Source organism: Lolium perenne, chromosome 5, assembly GCF_019359855.2.
Source record: "Lolium perenne isolate Kyuss_39 chromosome 5, Kyuss_2.0, whole genome shotgun sequence".
NCBI lineage: Eukaryota > Viridiplantae > Streptophyta > Magnoliopsida > Poales > Poaceae > Lolium > Lolium perenne.
Genome location: NC_067248.2, coordinates 36,621,437 through 36,644,146, shown reverse-complemented (window position 1 = coordinate 36,644,146; position 22,710 = coordinate 36,621,437).

Here is a 22,710-nt window from a genome sequence, read left to right as displayed (position 1 = left end):
CCATTTGGGCCTTCGGTCCCGGTTCCCAAACCGGGACCAATTAGGCCCTTTAGTCCCGTTTCAAAGTTTAATCGGGCCTAAAGGCCTCGACACGTGGTGCGGCCAGGGAGCTCGCGGTGGAAGGCCTTTGGTCCCGGTTCGTGGTACGAACCGGGCCTAGGTTTCTCTGCCGCGGCAGAGAATTGCTATTTCTCTGCCCCGGCACAGGTTTAGGCTGTACAGGGCGTTTCTCTGCCGCGGCACAGGGCGTTTCTCTGCCGCGGCAGAGTTTCAGCAATGCATATATATCATTCAAGAAACCACAAAATATCGTCATGAATATATATAGACATCGTCAACAGTACACATAGAATCGTCAACAGTACACGTAATGCATGCATATTTACAATACAACAGCTCCTCGACGAATATCCTCCGTCGTCACGATCTGCCGATAGTGCTCTCCACCTGGGGTAAGGGCCTCGGTAATAAAGAATCCCGCTATTTCCTCTTGAATTGCTTTTATTTGATCCTCCGTTATGAGAGTGTCCCGCAGGCGTGTCATCTATATTTAAAAAAGGAGATCAATATATGAATGGAACTCAATACAATAGATGGTACTAATTAAGATTAATTGTGAAAATTTGTTATCGTACACGAGTGTGGTGTATTTGGGCATCCCCACCCTTGGGACAGGCCATGTCACGCATGAAGGTGCAGACGTAGTATCCACATAAGTTATTCCCGGGTTCCTGCCTCATACACTTTACGAAAAAATAGTTCGATCAAACTAATAATCAAGCATCGTATTAAAAGTAAATATCATATATAAAGTTTCACGGACATAGCTATATATATAGTACTACTTACAGGGTAATCTTCAAATGTAAGCTCCGGTTTCCATTTACCCGGAACAGTATTGATGAACCGTTTCCAAGCCCTGCCCGGCAAAAAATAATGAGTAAATGAGTAATTGATTAGTTGATGATATCTTCGAATTAGAGCAGATGAACATGCCAATACGAAATTGATTGAAACTACCTCTGGAGGATGGCAGGCATGTCCGCCCATTCCGCATATTCTTTACGTTTCGAGTCCATGACTTTTACGACTCCAAGGTGAAGATCAATGATTAGGAGAATAAAGTGGAATCTGCACAAGCATAGCTCAATGATTACGAGAATAAAGTGGAAGGTGCACAAGCATAATGTATGTTATATATAACACTCACTTGAAGTTGTAGGGAAAGAATATATCCTCTTTGTTTGCTTGCTTCTCTAAAAACATTACGATGTTGTCCTCTGTGTCCTTGGCGAAGTCTAAACGTAACTTCATGAACTGTGTTTGGGTCTATGAACCCCAGCGGTAGGAGCTTGCCTCTTTTGTATTCCAGCTTCTTCATTCCGCATAATTAAATGTATAGCGTACACAAAGAATATAATGAGGATATATTCACCGCACTGCCACACGTGTCCACCGCCGCCACCGCCATGCATGTACAGGCCACCGTCGCCACCGCCGTGTACTGGCCACCGTCGCCACCGCCACCGCCTGGCCACCACCGTCACCTCCATGCACGGGCCACCGCCGTGTACTACCCACCACCGCCACCGCCATGTACAGGCCACCGTCGCCACCGCCGTGTACTGGCCACCGTCGCCACCGCCGTGTACTGGCCACCGTCGCCACCGCCACCGCCTGGCCACCACTGTCACCGCCATGTACGGGCCACCGCCGTGTACTGCCCACCACCGCCACCGCCATGTACAGGCCACCGTCACCACCGCCGTGTACTGGCCACCGTCGCCACCGCCGTGTACTGGCCACCGTCGCCACCGCCGTGTACTGGCCACCGTCGCCACCGCCACCGCCTGGCCACCACCATCACCGCCATGTACGGGCCACCGCCGTGTACTGCCCACCACCGCCACCGCCATGTATAGGCCACCATCGCCACCGCCACCGCCTGGCCACCACCGTCACCGCCATGTACGGGCCACCGCCGTGTACTGCCCACCACCGCCACCGCCATGTACTGGCCACCACCGCCACTGCCACACGTGTCCCTTCCCCGTGCCACGTGTCCCTTCTCTGTGCCACGTGTCGCCGCCGCTTCCACGTGCCTCGCCCCGCCGCCACCGCCGTGCGACGTGTAGATCCCGCTTCCACGTGCCACGCCCCGCCGCTTCCCCGCACCACCTGTCGCCGCCGCTTCCACATGCCACGCCCCGCCGCTTCCCCGCGCCACCTGTCGCCAAACTTGCCGCGTCGCTGTGCTATAAAGCGCCGCGTGCGCGCGGAACCACGTGTCGTCGTCGCCTCCGTTCATTCGTCACCGGGATGCCGCCGCGCCGTCGCGGCTCGTCCGGCTTCCGTGGCGTCCGAGCGCGTCCGAACGGTAGGTTCTACGCCAAGATGCGCGCCGGTGGCTTCCGGCTCACCCTCGGCACGTACAACACCCCGGAGCTGGCGGCGCGCGCTTACGACGCGGCCGCATGGCGATTTCGGCGGCCACGGTGCGACATGAACTTCCCAGACGTCGAATCGCTAGAGGAGGCGGAGTTCCTCGCGCCGACGCCGTGCCTCGTCGACGACGAGGACCGTCGCCGCCACCGCCAGGTGCAGCGCCGGATCGCAATCGCCGAGCACGACGAGGAGTTGATGCGCCAGTGGAGGGCGCAGTTCCCCAATGACGTCGACAACACCGCCGCGTTCTTCGCTGACCTCCGGGCACAACGCAGGTCCAACAGGCGCCACCGTCGGGTCGTCGCCGTGTTCGAGCTCGACAACCCGAATACAACTTGGGCCGACAACGACCCTCGATGGGACGACATTTGGACCGAGACAACCTCCGACGACGAGTAGATCGACTAGACTAGTTGTTTATCTATTTTAATTGTATTTTCAATAAAGTCGTTGTGGCAGACACTGATGATGAGAAAAGTTTCCCGCTAGATTACATGTGGAATTAAAGTACAGAGCTCAACTGAAAATTAATTAAGATACATGGCCAGATAATACTCGTGCCTAGCCCTATAGTACTCGTGCCTAGCTCAACTGAAAATTAATTAAGATACATGGCCAGATTCGACTGTTCGAGTCATTCAGTCATACTCGTGCCTAGCCCTATAGTACTCCCCACTGTAGTCGTCGTAGTCGCCGTCATCATCGTCGCTGGCATCGGGGTCGCGGTAGTCAAACCTCGGCGGGAGAGCACGCGTGGGCTGGGACTGAGGGTAGCGCAGGCGGGGGCCACGGTGGGCCATGACGCCCTAGAGAGTCCGGTCGCGCCACCACAGCCGACGGCCGGCCTCGTTGAAGTTCGAAGGAGGCGGGCCGCCCTCCTCGTGCCTGGCGAGCGCCCTCTCACGCCGATTGATGAAGAAGCTTTCCCAAGTTGGGCTGTAGTCGGGATGCCACTGGGGATTCCTCCGCTGCTCTAGCGTGAGCTCGAAGTAGTAGTGATTCGTGATGGCCATCTCGCGCGCCACACCTAGAGGGACAGGAGGGACCGGTACGCCTCCGACGCTCAGCAACCAGCCGGTAGGGACGCGGTAGCCCGGCGGGCAGGGGTAGTTCGACGCGCAAAGCGCCTCCGCCTCCCGGAGGGTTAGAGATACGATGGAAGCCATGTGACCTGGTGATGAGGTTTGCAGATATGAGTCTAGATGTGATATGTAAATGGAGGCCAAGCCAACATATATATAGTGAAAAAATGGCGGGAGGACGGAGGCGGGAAGCAGTGGAAAGCGCGGGAAGAAAAATAGGCGGGAACGCAGTGGCGCCCAAAACTGTCGGCGGGATAAGGACGTGTGGGTAACCTTTAGTCCCGGCTGGTGGGTACAACCGGGACTAAAGATCCTTTTTTGTGTCATCTAACAAAACTGTCGGTGGGATAAGGACGTGTGGGTAACCTTTAGTCCCGGCTGGTGGGTACAACCGGGACTAAAGATGTCGGCAGGATAAGAACGCATGGGTGGACGCACTGCTCGATGAGATAAAGCATGTAGCACACGACGCCCTGTCGAAGGAACAAGACAAAGTAGAAGAGGTGCCGTGCCTATAAAAGGAGCATCGATACGCCTTGCCAAGCAGTTCAACAAGCCAAGCAGAGTTTCATTCCCATGGATGAAGGGAAGGGTTGGGAAATCTCCCGTGGCGCAGCTTCTCGAAGATGTCGTTGGTGCACACGCCCTACGACATCTTCGGAAGCTGCTCCTCGGAATTTTTCCCTGCAAGCCCCTAAACGATTACATCTCATCTAACAGTGTTGGGGAAAGGGTTGGGAAATCTCCCGTGGCGCAGTTTCTCGAAGATGTCGTTGGTGCACACGCCCTACGACATCTTCGTAAACCGCGCTTGGAATTTTTTCCTTCAAGCCCCTGAACGACTACATCTCATCTAACAGTGTTGGGGAAAGGGTTGGGAAATCTCCCGTGGCGCAGTTTCTCGAAGATGTCGTTGGTGCACACGCCCTACGGCATCTTCAGAAACTGCGCCTTGGAATTTTTCCTGCAAGCCCCTGAATGACTACATCTCATCTAACAGTGTTGGGGAAAGGGTTGGGAAATCTCCCGTGGCGCATCTCCACTTTTAATATCTTACATACAGTTACATGATTACACAAAAATAAATGGGAAATTGATTGCCATGTTGAGATACTCATTTGTGCCATGAACATTCTTCAATTAACTTGATGATGGAGCATCTTCATCATTTAATCTTCTTCGGCCGTAACCATGGAGCATCTTCATCATTTAACTTGATGCTTGGATCAATGTTCACTCTGAAGGGTGGAATTTCATCAAACTGATTATAATCTTCTGACATGTCTGTCTTGTCCTCCACTCCCACGATGTTTCTTTTTCCAGAAAGAACTATGTGGCGCTTTGGCTCATCGTTTGATGTATTTGTTTCCTTATGTTTCCTTTTTCTTGGTTTGGTAGACATATCCTTCACATAGAAAACCTGGGCCACATCCTTGGCTAGGACGAATGGTTCGTCTCTATACCCAAGATTGTTGAGATCCACTGTTGTCATTCCATACAACTTGTCTACCTGAACCCCGCCTCCTGTTTTGTTGACCCATTTGCACCTAAACAAAGGGACCTTAAAAGAAGATCCATAGTCAAGTTCCCATATATCCTCTATGTAACCATAATATGTGCCATTTGGGCCTTCATTCATATTGCATCAAACCGGACACCACTGTTTTGGTTGGTGCTCTTTTTATCTTGGGCGATCGTGTAAAATGTATTCCCATTTATCTCGTACCCTTGGAAAGTCACTACAGTCGAAGATGGTGTCTGGGCCAGCAAGTACAACTGATCTTCAATATCTTTGTTATTCAGGAGATGTTTTTGCAACCAACCGCCGAAAGTTGACATGTGTTCACGTCTAATCCAATCGTTCGACTGCCCCGGGTTCTGGGAGCGTAGAAAGTTCTTGTGGTCACCGATATACAGAGCCACCAAGGTGGAACTTTGTAGAACTGTGTAGTGTGCTTGAGTTAAAGAAATCCCGTCCCTACATATCATTGATTTCCTTCCTAGCGTGCCTTTTCCACTTAGTCTCCCTTCATGCCGCGATTCAGGAACACCAATCGGCTTAAGGTCAGAAATAAAGTCAACACAGAATTCAATGACCTCCTCTGTTCCATAGCCCTTGGAGATGCTTCCTTCTGGCCTAGCACGGTTATGAACATATTTCTTTAAGACTCCCATGAACCTCTCGAAGGGGAACATATTGTGTAGAAACACAGGACCGAGAATGCAAATCTCATCGACCAGGTGAACGAGGAGATGTGTCATAATATTGAAGAAGGATGGCGGGAACACCAGCTCAAAACTAACGAGACATTGGACCACATCATTCTGCAACCTCGGTAGAATTTCTGGATTTATTACCTTCTAAGAAATTGCATTGAGGAATGCACATAGCTTCACAATGGGCAGTCGAACATTTTCCGGTAGAAGCCCTCTCAATGCAATCGGAAGCAACTGTGTCATTATCACGTGACAGTCATGAGACTTCAGGTTCTGGAATGTTTTCTTCTCCATATTTATTATTCCCTTTATATTGGAGCAGAAGCCAGACGGGACCTTGATACTGCTCAGACATTCAAAAAATATTTCCTTCTCTGCTTTTGTAAGAGCGTAGCTGGAGTAATGACGTCCTTTAACTCTCTCATGCAGTTTTTTGGGGTCTTTCCTACGTTGCTGGTCGTCCTGTGCTTCTGGTGTATCTTTTGTCTTCCCGTACACGCCCAGAAAGCCTAGCAGGTTCACGCAAAGATTCTTCGTCACGTGCATCACATCGATTGAAGAGCGGACCTCTAAGACTTCCCAATAGGGTAGATCCCAAAATATAGATTTCTTCTTCCACATGGGCGCGTGTCCGGCATCGTCATTCGGAACAGACCATTGATACGTCTCCAACGTATCTATAATTTCTTATGTTCCATGCCACATTATTGATGTTATCTACATGTTTTATGCACACTTTATGTCATATTCGTGCATTTTCTGGAACTAACCTATTAACAAGATGCCGAAGTGCCAGTTCCTGTTTTCTGCTGTTTTTGGTTTCAGAAATCCTAGTAACGAAATATTCTCGGAATCGGACGAAATCAACGCCCAGGTTCCTATTTTACCCGGAAGCATCCAGAACACACGAGAACCGCCAGAGAAGGGAGGCAGGGCCACCACACCACACCCCGGCGCGGCCTAGGGGGGGGGCGCGCCCCCCTAGGGTGTGGGCCCCCCTTCGACCTTCCTGCGCCGCCTCTTCGCCTATAAGAAGCCCCTGGATCAGAAAACCCTACACCAATTGACGAAACCCACGAAAACCTTCCAGAGCCGCCGCCATCGCGAAGCCAAGATCTGGGGGACAGGATCTCTGTTCCGGCACCCTGCCGGAGCGGGGAAGTGCCCCCGGAAGGCTTCTCCATCGACACCGCTGCCATCTCCACCGCCATCTTCATCACCGCTGCTGCTCCCATGAGGAGGGAGTAGTTCTCCATCGAGGCTCGGGGCTGTACCGGTAGCTATGTGGTTAATCTCTCTCCTATGTACCTCAATACAATGATCTCATGAGCTGCTTTACATGATTGAGATTCATCTGAGTTTTGTATCACTACTATCTATGTGCTACTCTAGTGATGTGTTATTAAAGTAGTTCTATTGCTCCTGCACGTGTGTAAAGGTGACAGCAGTGTGCACCGTGTTAGTACTTGGTTTATGCTATGATCATGATCTCTTGTAGATTATGGAGTTAACTATTGCTATGATATTATTGATGTGATCTATTCCTCCTACATATGCATGAAGGTGACGGTGTGCATGCTATGCTAGTACTCGGTTTAGTCTGTTGATCTATCTTACACTAAAGGTTACTTAAACATGAGCATTATTGTGGAGCTTGTTAACTCCGGCATTGAGGGTTCGTGTAATCCTACGCAATGTGTTCATCATCCAACAAAGTGTAGAGTATGCATTTATCTATTCTGTTATGTGATCAATGTTGAGAGTGTCCACTAGTGAAAGTGTAATCCCTAGGCCTTGTTCCTAAATACTGCTGAGTTACTACTACTTGTTTCTTGTTTCTTTGCGTTACTATCGCTGCAATACCACCACCATCAATTACGCGCCAAGCACTTTTCTGGCACCGTTGCTACTGCTCATATATATTTATACCACCTGTATTTCACTATCTCTTCGCCGAACTAGTGCACCTATTAGGTGTGTTGGGGACACAAGAGACTTCTTGCTTTATGGTTGCAGGGTTGCATGAGAGGGATATCTTTGACCTCTTCCTCCCTGAGTTCGATAAACCTTGGGTATCCACTTAAGGGAAAACTTGCTGCTGTTCTACAAACCTCTTCTCTAGGATGCCCAACACATCTACAGGAAAGGAGGGGGAACGTAGACATCAAGCACTTTTCCGGCGCCGTTGCCGGGGAGGAAAGGTAAAGGCTCTCATACTACGGTCCTGTAAAGTATTTTTCTGTTGCCGTCGTGTGTGTGCTCGAAGCTATTTCCTTTAGATCCTGCAATTGCATCTTTTCGTTTCTTGTTTACACTAGTTTGGCATAATGGACAACAATGAGCTTCTTGTTCTATTTCCTGATTTAAAACATGGATTGTTTGATGCGAAAATTAAAAAACCTATGAAATCTTATTTGCATGCTGGTAGTAATATTAGTATGAACGCTTTGAACACCATTGTTGATAATGATATAGAAAGTTCTAAGCTTGGGGAAGTTGGTTTTCATGATATTTTTAGTCCCCCAAGCATTGAGGAGAAAATTTACTTTGATGATACTTTGCCTCCTATTTATGATGATTATAATGATAGTAGTCTTTTGTTACCACCTACTATGGAGAGTGAATTTGATTATGATTACAATATGCCTCCTATATTTGATGATGAGAATAATAATGATAGCTACTTTTTTGAATTTGCTCCCACTACAACTAATAAAATTGATTATGCTTATGTTGGGAGTAGTAATAATTTTATGCATGAGACTCATGATAAGAATGCTTTATGTGATGGTTATATTGTTGAGTTTGCTCATGTTGCTACTGAAAGTTACTATGAGAGAGGAAAATATGGTTGTGGAAATTTTCATGTTACTAAAACACCTCTCTATGTGCTGAAATTTTTCAAGCTACACTTGTTTTATCTTCCTATGCTTGTTACTTTGCTCTTCATGAACTTGTTTATTTACAAGATTCTTATGCATAGGAAGCATGTTAGACTTAAATGTGTTTTGTATTTGCCTCTTGATGCTCTCTTTTGCTTCAAATACAATTTCTTGCGAGTGCATCATCAAAACTGCTGAGCCCATCTTAATGGCTATAAAGAAAGAACTTCTTGGGAGATAACCCATGTGTTATTTTGCTACAGTACTTTGTTTTATATTTGTGTCTTGGAAGTTGTTTACTACTGTAGCAACCTCTCCTTATCTTAGTTTTGTGTTTTGTTGTGCCAAGTAAAGCCGTTGATAGAAAAGTAAGTACTAGATTTGGATTACTGCACAGTTCCAGATTTCTTTGCTGTCACGAATCTGGGTCCACCTCCCTGTAGGTAGCTCAGAAAATTAAGCCAATTTACGTGCATGATCCTCAGATATGTATGCAACTTTCATTCAATTTGAGCATTTTCATTTGAGAAAGTCTGGTGCCATTTTAAAATTCGTCAATACGAACTGTTCTGTTTTGACAGATTCTGCCTTTTATTTCGCATTGCCTCTTTTGCTATGTTGGATGAATTTCTTTGATCCACTAATGTCCAGTAGCATTATGCAATGTCCAGAAGTGTTAAGAATGATTGTGTCACCTCTGAATATGTCAATTTATATTGTGCACTAACCCTCTAATGAGTTGTTTCGAGTTTGGTGTGGAGGAAGTTTTCAAGGGTCAAGAGAGGAGGATGATATACTATGATCAAGAAGAGTGAAAGCTCTAAGCTTGGGGATGCACCCGGTGGTTCACCCCTGCATATTTCAAGAAGACTCAAGCATCTAAGCTTGGGGATGCCCAAGGCATCCCCTTCTTCATCGACAAATTATCAGGTTCCTCCCCTGAAACTATATTTTTATTCCATCACATCTTATGTGCTTTTCTTGGAGCGTCTGTTTGTTTGTTTCTATTTTTGTTTTTGTTTGAATAAATGCTTGTGTGGGAGAGAGACACGCTCCGCTGGTTCGTATGAACACATGTGTTCTTAGCTCATAATATTCATGGCGAAGTTTCCTCTTCGTTAAATTGTTATATGGTTGGAATTGGAAAATGATACATGTAGTAATTGCTATAATGTCTTGGGTAATGTGATACTTGGCAATTGTTGTGCTCATGTTTAAGCTCTTGCATCATATGCTTTGCACCCATTAATGAAGAAATACATAGAGCATGCTAAAATTTGGTTTGCATATTTGGTTTCTCTAAGGTCTAGATAATTTCTAGTATTGAGTTTGAACAACAAGGAAGACGGTGTAGAGTCTTATAATGTTTTCAATATGTCTTTTATGTGAGTTTTGCTGCACCGGTTCATCCTTGTGTTTGTTTCAAATAAGCCTTGCTAGCCTAAACCATTGTATCGAGAGGGAATACTTCTCATGCATCCAAAATACTTGAGCCAACCACTATGCCATTTGTGTCCACCATACCTACCTACTACATGGTATTTTCCAGCCATTCCAAAGTAAATTGCTTGAGTGCTACCTTTAAAATTCCATCATTCACCTTTGCAATATATAGCTCATGGGACAAATAGCTTAAAAACTATTGTGGTATTGAATATGTAATTATGCACTTTATCTCTTATTAAGTTGCTTGTTGTGCGATAACCATGTTTATCGGGGAACGCCATCAACTCATTGTTGAATTTCATGTGAGTTGCTATGCATGTTCGTCTTGTACGAAGTAAGGGCGATCTACACCGAGTTGAATGGTTTGAGCATGCATATTGTGAGAGAAGAACATTGGGCCGCTAACTAAAGCCATGCTCCATGGTGGAAGTTTCAGTTTTGGACAAACATCCTCAAATCTCTAATGAGAAAAGAATTAATTGTTGTTGAATGCTTAAAGCATTAAAAGAGGAGTCCATTATCTGTTGTCTATGTTGTCCCGGTATGGATGTCTAAGTTGAGAATAATCAAAAGCGAGAAATCCAAATGCGAGCTTTCTCCTTAGACCTTTGTACAGGCGGCATAGAGGTACCCCTTTGTGATACTTGGTTAAAGCATATGTATTGCGGTGATAATCCAGGTAGTCCAAGCTAATTAGGACAAGGTGCGGGCACTATTGGTACACTATGCATGAGGCTTGCAACTTATAAGATATAATTTACATGATGCATATGCTTTATTACTACCGTTGACAAAATTGTTTCATGTTTTCAAAATCAAAGCTCTAGCACAAATATAGCAATCGATGCTTTTCCTCTATGAGGACCATTCTTTTACTTTCAATGTTGAGTCAGTTCACCTATCTCTCTCCACCTCAAGAAGCAAACACTTGTGTGAACTGTGCATTGATTCTTACATACTTGCTTATTGCATTTGTTATATTGCTTTGCATTGACAACTATCCATGAGATATGCATGTTATAAGTTGAAAGCAACCGCTGAAACTTAATCTTCTTTTGTGTTGCTTCAATACCTTTACTTTGAATTATTGCTTTATGAGTTAACTCTTATGCAAGACTTATTGATGCTTGTCTTGAAGTGCTATTCATGAAAAGTCTTTGCTATATGATTCACTTGTTTACTCATGTCATATATATTGTTTTGATCGCTGCATTCACTACATATGCTTTACAAATAGTATGATCAAGATTATGATGGCATGTCACTCCAGAAATTATACGTGTTATCGTTTTACTGCTCGGGACGAAGCAGAACTAAGCTTGGGGATGCTGATACGTCTCCAACGTATCTATAATTTCTTATGTTCCATGCCACATTATTGATGATATCTACATGTTTTATGCACACTTTATGTCATATTCGTGCATTTTCCGGAACTAACCTATTGACGAGATGCCGAAGTGCAAGTTCCTGTTTTCTGCTGTTTTTGGTTTCAGAAATCCTAGTAACGAACTATTCTCGGAATCGGACGAAATCAACGCCTGTGTTCCTATTTTACCCGGAAGCATCCGTAACACACGAGAACCGCCAGAGAAGGGAGGCAGGGCCACCACACCACACCCCGGCGCGGCCTAGGGGGGGGGCGCGCCCCCCTAGGGTGTGGGCCCCCCTTCGACCTTCCTGCGCCGCCTCTTCGCCTATAAGAAGCCCCTGGATCAGAAAACCCTACACCAATTGACGAAACCCACGAAAACCTTCCAGAGCCGCCGCCATCGCGAAGCCAAGATCTGGGGGACAGGATCTCTGTTCCGGCACCCTGCCGGAGCGGGGAAGTGCCCCTAAGGCTTCTCCATCGACACCGCTGCCATCTCCACCGCCATCTTCATCACCGCTGCTGCTCCCATGAGGAGGGAGTAGTTCTCCATCGAGGCTCGGGGCTGTACCGGTAGCTATGTGGTTAATCTCTCTCCTATGTACCTCAATACAATGATCTCATGAGCTGCTTTACATGATTGAGATTCATCTGAGTTTTGTATCACTACTATCTATGTGCTACTCTAGTGATGTGTTATTAAAGTAGTTCTATTCCTCCTGCACGTGTGTAAAGGTGACAGTGTGTGCACCGTGTTAGTACTTGGTTTATGCTATGATCATGATCTCTTGTAGATTATGGAGTTAACTATTGCTATGATATTATTGATGTGATCTATTCCTCCTACATATGCATGAAGGTGACAGTGTGCATGCTATGCTAGTACTCGGTTTAGTCTGTTGATCTATCTTACACTAAAGGTTACTTAAACATGAGCATTATTGTGGAGCTTGTTAACTCCGGCATTGAGGGTTCGTGTAATCCTACGCAATGTGTTCATCATCCAACAAAGTGTAGAGTATGCATTTATCTATTCTGTTATGTGATCAATGTTGAGAGTGTCCACTAGTGAAAGTGTAATCCCTAGGCCTTGTTCCTAAATACTGCTGAGTTACTACTACTTGTTTACTGTTTTACTGCGTTACTACTGCTGCAATACCACCACCATCAATTACGCGCCAAGCACTTTTCTGGCACCGTTGCTACTGCTCATATATATTTATACCACCTGTATTTCACTATCTCTTCGCCGAACTAGTGCACCTATTAGGTGTGTTGGGGACACAAGAGACTTCTTGCTTTGTGGTTGCAGGGTTGCATGAGAGGGATATCTTTGACCTCTTCCTCCCTGAGTTCGATAAACCTTGGGTATCCACTTAAGGGAAAACTTGCTGCTGTTCTACAAACCTCTGCTCTTGGAGGCCCAACACTGTCTACAGGAAAGGAGGGGGAACGTAGACATCAACCGTCCGCCAGGACCCTTTCCAAATATTACATCTAGATCCTTGACCATACCAAATATATCAACACCATCACGATAGGGAGGCTTCCTCCGGTGATCAGCCTCACCGTTGTAATGCTTGCCTTTCTTTCTTACGGGATGGGTAAGCCTAAGAAATCGACGATGCCCCAGGTACACGACCTTCTTACATTTTTCCAAATAATCACCTTCGAGCTCATGTAAACAGTGCGTGCATGCATTGTATCCCTTGTTTGACTGTCCTGAAATGTTACCAAGAGCAGGCCAGTCATTGATGGTTACGAAAAGCAGCGCTCTTAGGTCAAATTCCTCCTGCTTGTGCTCGTCCCACACACGTACACCTGCTAGAGACCACAGCTGTAGAAGTTCTTCAACTAATGGCTTTAGGTACACATCAATGTCGTTCCCGGGTTGCTTCGGGCCTTGTATGAGCACTGGCATCATAATGAACTTCCGCTTCATGCACAACCAAGGAGGAAGGTTATATATACAAAGAGTCACAGGCCAGGTGCTATGGCTGCAGCTCTGCTCTCCAAAAGGATTCATGCCATCTGTACTTAGACCAAACCGTAAGTTCCTTGCATCCTGTGCAAAGTTTGGAAACTCTCTATCGATTTTTCTCCATTGGGAGCTATCAGCAGGGTGCCTCAACATCACGTCTTTCTTACGGACTTCTTTGTGCCATCGCAACAACCTAGCATGCTCTTTATTTCTGAACAAGCGTTTCAGCCGTGGTATTATAGGAGCATACCACATAACCTTGGCAGGAACCCTCTTCCTGGGGCGCTCGCCCTCAACATCACCAGGGTCATCTCGTCGGATCTTATACCGCAATGCAGTGCACACCGGACATGCATCCGAATTCTCGTACTCACCGCGGTAGAGGATGCAGTCATTAATGCATGCATGTATCTTTTGCACATCTAATCCTAGAGGGTGGACAATCTTCTTCGCTTCGTACGTACTGACGGGCAATTCGTTACCCCTTGGAAGCTTCCTCTTAATTATTTTCAGTAACTTTCCAAATCCTGAGTCAGTGACACCGTTCTCTGCCTTCCATTGCAACAATTCCAGTGTGCTGCCTAGCTTTTTATGGCCATCTTCGCAAGTTGGGTATAACAATTTGTTGTGATCTTCTATCATCTTGTCGAAGGCCAACCTTTCCTTTTCAGTTTCACATTCTCTCCTTGCATCAGCAATGGCCGGCCAAGATCATCATCAGCAGGCTCATCTGGTGCCTCTTGATCTTCTACTTCATTGTCTTCATTGCCTTCTGCAGTATCATCGTATTCAGGAAAATTAGGATAGCCGTCATCATCCTCTTCCTCTTCGTCATTGTCTTCCATCATAACCCCTCTTTCTCCGTGATTGGTCCAACAATAGTAACTAGGCATGAAACCGGATCGCAGAAGGTGGATGTGAATGAGACTCGAGTGAGCGTAATTTACGGTATTCTTGCAGTCCACACATGGACAATACATGAAGCCACCATGTTTGTTTGCCTCCGCCACGGCCATAAAATTATCCACGCCCGAAGTGAACTCGTCAAACCGTCGGTCAATGTACATCCATTGCCGATTCATCTGCATGATATAATTAAGCTGATCAAAACCATTACAGAACATCACGATGTATATATACACATGCATTTTATCAATTGCAGATGAAAAGGATAAAGTTGTTAACCTCGATGAAGAAGAAAAAAGCAAGTTAAGTGTGGCTTGATTTGTGTAAACTCAAGTGGCAAATCCTCTTAAGCATTTCATCGAACACCTCTTGTGCATGTGAAGAAGCTAGAGAGGAGAGCAATACACCCCTCTTGTGAAGAAAGTGAAAAAATGGCCAAGTGTGGCTCACACTTGGGCAGGGGCAAGGTTATATAGTCAGAGGCGGGGCCTTTGGATCCGGTTTGTATTACAAACCGGGACTAAAGGTTTGTCCACGCCTGACACGGCCTGCCGCGCCCTGCCGTGGACCCTTTAGTCCCGGTTTGTAATACAAACCGGGTCCAAAGGCCACTACAAGACAGGCTCCAGCTTGTGGGGTCGTCCTGGGCAGAAACGAACCGGGACCAATGCCCCCATTGGACCCGATTTGGTTCAGCACTGGGACATTTGCTTGGGACCAAAGGCCTCTTCTCCACTAGTGATCATTTGAAAACTAACTCAGATTGCTACTCGATTAATAGGTTAATATGACACATTCTAGATGGAAACTAGCAGTTATTTTAGTGGACTCCAAATTTTAGATTTTAGATAAAAAAAATTATTATAGATTATAATATGTGCGTGGCACGTGCACCTATACTAATAAATGCTAGTGGACGGGTCAAGATAAGGTAGACCCAGCTGCAGCCACTCTCTTATCGAGGTGAGAAAGTGAGTAAAAAACGTGGTAGCGCATTTTCATGTCCCGCCACATTGTCCTGCCTGGTGAAGCCCAGCGCAGCGCGCTACAGCATTCCCCAATCCCCACGGCCACTGGTGCGGGCGGTTTTCGTCAAGTCAGCACCCAACTCTCTTCTTCTATAGCCACAGAACGAACCCAAGACCGGACGCGGATTTATACAGGACCTTAGGGCATCTCCAACCGCGCGACCCATCCCGCGCCCGCGCGTCCGGATGGGTCGAAACGGACAAAAAACCCGGCCCAACGCGGGGACGCACCGCAAAAGCGGACGGCCGCGGCGTCCGGAACGACGCAAACCCGGCCCAAATCTGGGCTAGGTTTGCGTGGCCGCGGATGGCACGCGCCGTCCGCTCGCGTCCGCGCGCTGGTCGCCTCGTCTCCCTTGGGCCCACCCGTCGGTGACCAGGGGAGTCTATTAAATGGGGACTGGAGGGGATCTGGCCCTCCACTCCAGTCCCCACTCCACTCCCTCAGCGAAACCGCCGCCATGGCCCCGAAGCGGGTTTTCGCCGGAGCCAACGACGACGAGGCGAGCAGCAGCCGGCGGCGACCGCCGGCGCTGCGACCATCGTGCGGAAACCGAGGCGGCCTCCACATCGGAGAGGCCGCCCGCGGCGGCGCGGCATTGCCGCAACCGCCGCCGCTGCTGCTCGAGCCCAAGCCCGAGTCCTCGGAGGAGGACCCGGACCTCCGCGCCGCCCTCATCATCTCGGCGGCGGAGGAGGAGGCGAAATGGCCGCAACTCCATGCGGCCATTCGCACCTCCGAAATGGAGGAGGCGGCGCGGCGGGAGGTGGAGGACGCGGAGGGCTGGGAGCTCTACGCCTGTGCCCTCCAGCGCGACGGGAGGAGGAGGAGGAGGCGGCGCGGCGGGAGGAAGCCGGGCGCGCCGCGCCGAGGAGCAGCAGCGCCGCCAGGAGGAGAGGTGCCGCCGCTGGAGGAGGCGGCGCCAGAGCAGAGGCGCCGCCGCCGGGCAGAGAGGCGCAGCGCCTCCGGGCGGCGCGGGTGGCTCCGGACCCCCACTCGCCGTGGGGAGGAGGCCCCGTGGTCTCCCTCGCCGGAGTCCCGGCGCGGTCGAGCCACAACAGTGCCTCGCCGCCCGGGGACCTCGACGATGTCGCCGACGACGCCCACAGGGGCTAGGCGGCGCACCGGCGGCCACCGCGCCGCCGACCAAACCCTAGAGGGTTTTTTATTTTCTGTTTATATTTTAGTTTAAATTTAAAAGCCCATATAGGGGCTTCTTTTGTTAGTTTTATTTGCCCAAAATAGGGCTATGTACTAAATTTGCCCAAAATAGGGCATATGTTCAATGAAATTTAGTTTAAATTTGCCTCTTTTTTTGTTTTCATTTATCTCCGGTTTATGCGATGCGTCCGCGCGTTGGGCGCAGCGCGCGACCCAAACGGACACGCGGACGCGGGGCGCTGTCCGCGTGTCCGGGCGGCGACCCAAACGGCCCAAAACGGACGGCCCAGCGCGTCCGTTTGGGTCGCGCGGTTGGAGATGCCCTTATGGCGCCCGGCCCTTATCCCGCAACGTCTATTTCATCGCACTACATCAAGATTGGTGACTTTTTTTTTGCAAAAAAGACCCTAGCTTTTATCAGATTTATATCAGGAAGTCCTTTTTATTTATAAAGTTCTTTATAAAATCCAATGTGGATCCATTGTTGTAATCTAAATTTCTTCAAAATTTATACATGAATATCTAACAGTTAAAAAGGATCTTCACAAATTGTAGTGTGTAACCACAGATCCCTGTATAAGTAACATGTTTACACACAAAAAAATCCATCAAATGATCCATTGGATACATTTGTTTCGAACCCACAGATCTCTATATATTTCTTCACAGATCTTCATAAGAAATTGGATTTGTGATGAATATCTAACATAGTGGAAAAGGTATCCATTGCAAAACATCACAAGATCCATTCGAAAAAAGCATTGGATCAATTTGTTCAAATACAAGATCCTAAAAAAGGAAAAAAAAAAGGAAAAAAAAGTAGATCCGCCGCCGGGATCTGGCCGGAGAAAGGCTCGGGGTGGCGGCACCGTCCGACCACGCCGGCATGCGTCCCGCGGATGGAGCGGGCCCGTACGACCACACCGGCGTGCGACCCGTCCGACCACACCGGCGTGCGACCCGTCCGACCACGCCGGCGCGCGCGAGCGGTGGAGGGCGGCGACGAGGGCGGCTCGCGCGCATGAGCGGCGACCAGTAGCTGCCACGAGGAGGAGCTCGCGCGCGTCCTGGCGCTCCTGAGTAGGGCGGCGGCCGGCGGAGGCGGGTGACGGGCGGAGGTGGAGCCAGGTGGCGGGCGGCGGCGGGGGTCAGGCGGAGGCAGGATGGGGTAGGCTGGGTCGGATTCTAGGGTTGCTGGCCGTTTTTGGATGTTTATATAGGTGTGGACTACAACTGAATTAGAGAAAGGTGCAGGGGTTGTTTTCCAAAAAAGGCGCGCGCGAATCTCCGGCCGCACCGGACGGACGCGATAAGGTGCGGGCGCCATAAGGTCCGCTCGTTGTAATATTCGCCCAAGACCCCGTCTCAGCCGCCGCACACCTTCACCCGCGCCGCCTCCACCGCCGTTCCCCTCTCCCCACCTCCCGGCCGTTCATCTCCCTCCATCTCATCCGTAGCCTAGCTCAACCGATGGGATCCCATCTTCTCCCCCGCATGGCCTCCGGCCGTCCACCCCACCTCATGGCCACCTGTCGAGGGGTACATGCATGCGGCTCGCCTGTCCGATGGCAGCGGCACCGTCTCCGCAGCCGAGCTCGCGCGCTATCGCCACGACCTCGTCGAGGAGGCCACCATCAGCCGTGGAGACCCCAAGGTACATATACTGTGTATTGGCTAAGTTCAATCATTGATGTGCTGATGTGCAGGGTTCAGTAGGCTTGTTCGCACACATGGTGAACGAGCTGTGATAAGTCAAGCTGATGTATGGTTTTTGACTCAGTTAGGGGGTTGCAATTTACTGAAGCTGGAGCTTCACAAATTGAGAGGCATAAGCATGTTTGACGTTTAGTTACTGGTTCTGTTATGTGTACATGTCTTAGGTTTAGTACTGGTTCTTTTTAGTTTTTACATTGCTTTGCTTTGATAGTCGTCCTTAACACCAATGGCTCTTTTTTACATTGCTTTGCTTTGATAGCTGTCCCTAATACCCGACAATATTTCTGTTTGTGTATGTACATTGTTGTAGGGTAATATAAGTCAGAAGTATGACCTCTTCGAAGTTAAGGCCTAGTTTAGTAATAGTACTTAACTATGGTAGGTTTTAATAAAATACAGATCTAGCTACAGGATGTGTTCGTAAGTTCATGTACGTAGAAGTACAATACACTTCTATTGTTTGTTACTGTTAGCTAGGGTGTAATAAAATACATTTCAGATGATAATTTGTTTCTTAGGTAGGCTTGTACTGTGGTACCTGAGGCTATATTAGTCTGATACGGTTGCTTGTTTGCGGGCAGTGTAGGACGAGCTGCAGCGGGGATAACTTCAAGGACAAGATCAAGGAGAACTAGGAAAAGATCAACCTGAAGAACCAGCTACCCTACAACATTGGCAACACCGCCTAGGTTCATTTCTCGCTCTATCATAAGTTTAAATGTCTATTTCTATCTGTGTTTATTGGTTACAATGATTACTGCATGTTAAAACTGCAGGAACCATGGTTGTACTATGTTCTCCCTGGTTCTGTACTTTCTGTTAAACAGGAGACTATTTATGATCTATTGTGTACTCCTGGGCTGAATTCTGATGCATATAATAGCTTTCCTTTCATAAAAAGTGTTGTATATATACTGTTGTATATGTTTCAGTATGATGATGAAATACGGGATATCAGAATGTAGCCCCTAGGATCATGTGTACTAAGATTAAATTACTACTCTTAATGACGAATGATTAACTTAATTTGTAGTAGCACCAAGTTTCTGGGCCTCTAGTGCAACATCACTTCTCGGTCATAACCTGGAAGATTTTGATTCTTAAAGGACAGTGTTTGCTGCATAGACACGCCCACCACTTTGCTACTTCTGCCTTATTATAATACGTAAACCTTCTAGATGACATTGCTGCATGAGCACATCATCATCTTCCTTTGCCTATCTATTGCAAAAAAAATTATACAAATGTACTTTCTGTGCATTGATACAAAGAGCTTGATTAATTTTGAACTATGCAGGTTGTTGTAGTTTGTTGACTAGAGACCATCAGGAGGAAGTCACCTGAGGAGGGAGACAGATGGACAAGAGATGAACTCCTGGACTTGCTTGCTGCTATGCCATGGTATATCTTGCATCTGATCTTATTTTTTAAGTAAATTTGTCACGTTGGATCTCTTACCCTTTTTCCTGCGATAAGTATCTTTTCTGATTATCTGGAAGTCTACATCTTACTGTCATCTGTTATCGCGATCTAAAGTGTACTATCTCTGACAGCCAGCATAGAACGATTAGTTGTAAGAAATGTAATAACATGGACTTGAAATATACTCTGCAGCCTAGCTGCATGTTGTGATTGAGTACGCAGGGTGCACGGAAAGTAGCCCGTAGATATTTATTTGCCCAACTCCTATTTTTTGGGGGAACTACTTTGCATTTTCCTCTTTCGATTAAGTTGAATGAACCATACATGGATAGGGTGCTCCATTTGGTCCCTTTACTTGATCTGCGAGAAGTATCTCCATACTAGCTGAACATCTCGAGTATGGTGAATGAATCATAAATGTTCTTGTGGTTCACGTTGTTGATCTTAAATTGAAATTGCTTTTAGTGTTCTGCAAACTATTGTAAAATCAAGAATCTTATGATCATCTCTATATTCAGTATATGCTCCTCTGCAAATCAAGGGCATCAAGCAAAGTAATTTGTATTCTAATTTGAAGCACCCCTTTTTGCTGATGAAATATTAATACTTTGCACAATACACTTTTGCCTTGCAGATGTAGAAGATGTGCCATTTCTACTCTCTCCTCTTAGTCGTGCTTCTTTTAATAGCTTTTGTTGATTGCTCTCCTGAAATGAAATGCCATTTGCTTTATTTTAGATATTCCCTTCATCGTGGATAAAAATGTGATGGTTTCCTCTTTTACAGGAGCTCCGGGTATGAAATTTGTAGTGTGAAGCCGTAAAGCCCCATCTCCAGTGCCATCTCTGGTTCTTCCTCGGCCCTGTGGGAGGTGCCTTATGCAATGTCGAGCACCTGGTTCTTCCTCGACGCCGTGGGAGGTGCCTTGTGCAATGTCGAGCACCACGGCGGACACAACATGTTGCCAATAAAACCTTCATCAACCACAACCCCACAACAAGGCCCTCGAGGTTTGTGTCCTCCTCTCTTTCCAAATTACTGAAATGAAAATGGCTAGACTGGATGTTTCTCATGTATATCTATTGCAAGGCAGCCATTCCTAGAACCTTCGCGGGGTCTGGCTCATCCTGGGCCTCATCAAGGCTTCGAGTAGTTTCTATCAACCTAGTATGTTTTATTTCCTTCCATCCCACAACTTGTTGCTTGCTTCTCGTTGTTGGTTGCTGCCTGCAACGAATATTCTGTGCAGCAATCAACGGTGGTTGCTGCTAAATTATTGATGTGTCAGCAGATGATGATCCTACTCTCTGGCGTTTTGGTATTTCAGGGGCAGGTCGTTGTTGGTGGAAGTGCGCAGATGAAGCTAGAACCTACTCGTTCTTTCCGGGCATTTTGTTCTTGTTGGTAGATAGTTATAGTTAAACATTTTGTGATATTTTCGTAGCTGGATACTTGTTGTGTACTGTGCGTGATTGTAATGTACCATTGTTATCTGAAATATTATTTGATAATTGGCTCTTGAATCAATGGAACTTCATGTATTGGTTCTGATTAAATTGTTAGTTGTTAATGTTTGAAATTGAAAATAAATGACACAAAGGTACATGTCGAAAGTAAAAAGGCTGAAATGTTGGGCTTGGCCCATTTAGGATAGCAGCATTGTTGGGCTCGACCCATGTGAAGAACAAATTGGACTAGGTTGATTTTGATTTAGGACCATTTGGTTTGGTCTCCCATGTAGGATTGGCCACATAGGATCTGACATGGATAAGCCAGTTTGCCCATGACCAAAAACTTGGTCATGGAATCTACGACCATCTATTTTGGTCATAGTCCTCTATGACCAATACAAAATAAAGGTTGTTGTGAGCCATCAGTGACGCTCAACTGGCGATTAACAGTTTTTGATCGCGACGTGGTCATAAATAACGCACAATAACCTTCACGTGACCAATATGGAGGGTCGTGAGTCAGCATATTTCTTGTAGTGACATGATCCGAGGCACAAGCCACCCATGAATTGTGTTGTTCCAGTGTGCACCTCCATGCCTCTTTAGCCTATATTTTCCCGAAGTGATCATGCTTGTTTCCATTTGAGGTAAGGAAATACCTTTTTTTGAAAACGTAACATAAACTTCCATTACATATCTAGCACAGCAAAATCGCTGGCTAGGAGAACGTTTACAAACTCTGGTGCCTCTTCAGGCCAAATTACAACGTTACTTTGGCGTAACTTTGCACCATAGTTCGCTAGGGCGTCTGCTAGTTTATTACAACTTCTTGGATAATATTTGATCTTAAACATACTAAAATTTAATCTAGCAAGGAACTTTATCTCCCTGAATAAGCTGGCATTTACCGCCATGTCTTGACTACTTCCTTTGATCGTTTGGACAAGTAGTCGGAAATCCGTCTCCACTTGGACTTTCATCATGCCCCACATTTGAGCATTTTGCAAACTGGCAAGACATGCAACAGCTTCAGCTTGAAGTGCATCATATGCATATGGGATATGGCCTGCACCTGCACCCATAGAATGCCCATCAAAATTTCGGATGATGAAACCCCATCCCCCATTGTGTTTTCAGTCGTATAAGTGCCATCTATATTGATTTTTAACATATCTCCTTCTGGAGGAACCCGTGATTGAGCACTCTATTTTTTAACTTCCTTTTCTTTTGCGAAGAATTGTTCAAATTCAGCAGTCATTTTTGCAGCCATGAACGAAATGGAGCCATGTAAATTTTTATTCTCTCCTGCTACCACCTTGTTTCTAGCTTGCCAGATCCACCAAATCAGACTTATCGTCTTCAGTTTTTTCCCTCTTTCTAACAGGATTATCTCCTTGACAAATTCTTGGGCGTCCTGGCATCTTTGCAGCTTATCTCTAATGTTATCTAGCTGGAGATATGTCTAGCATTTTTTTATTTTCTTGCATTTTAGAAAAAGGTGAGCTCCATCTTCATTAAGTCTGTTACATGTTGGACAAATGGGATCTAGATCCATCCCTCTTCTCACCAAGTTGACTCGGTGTGGTAGACTATCATGGGC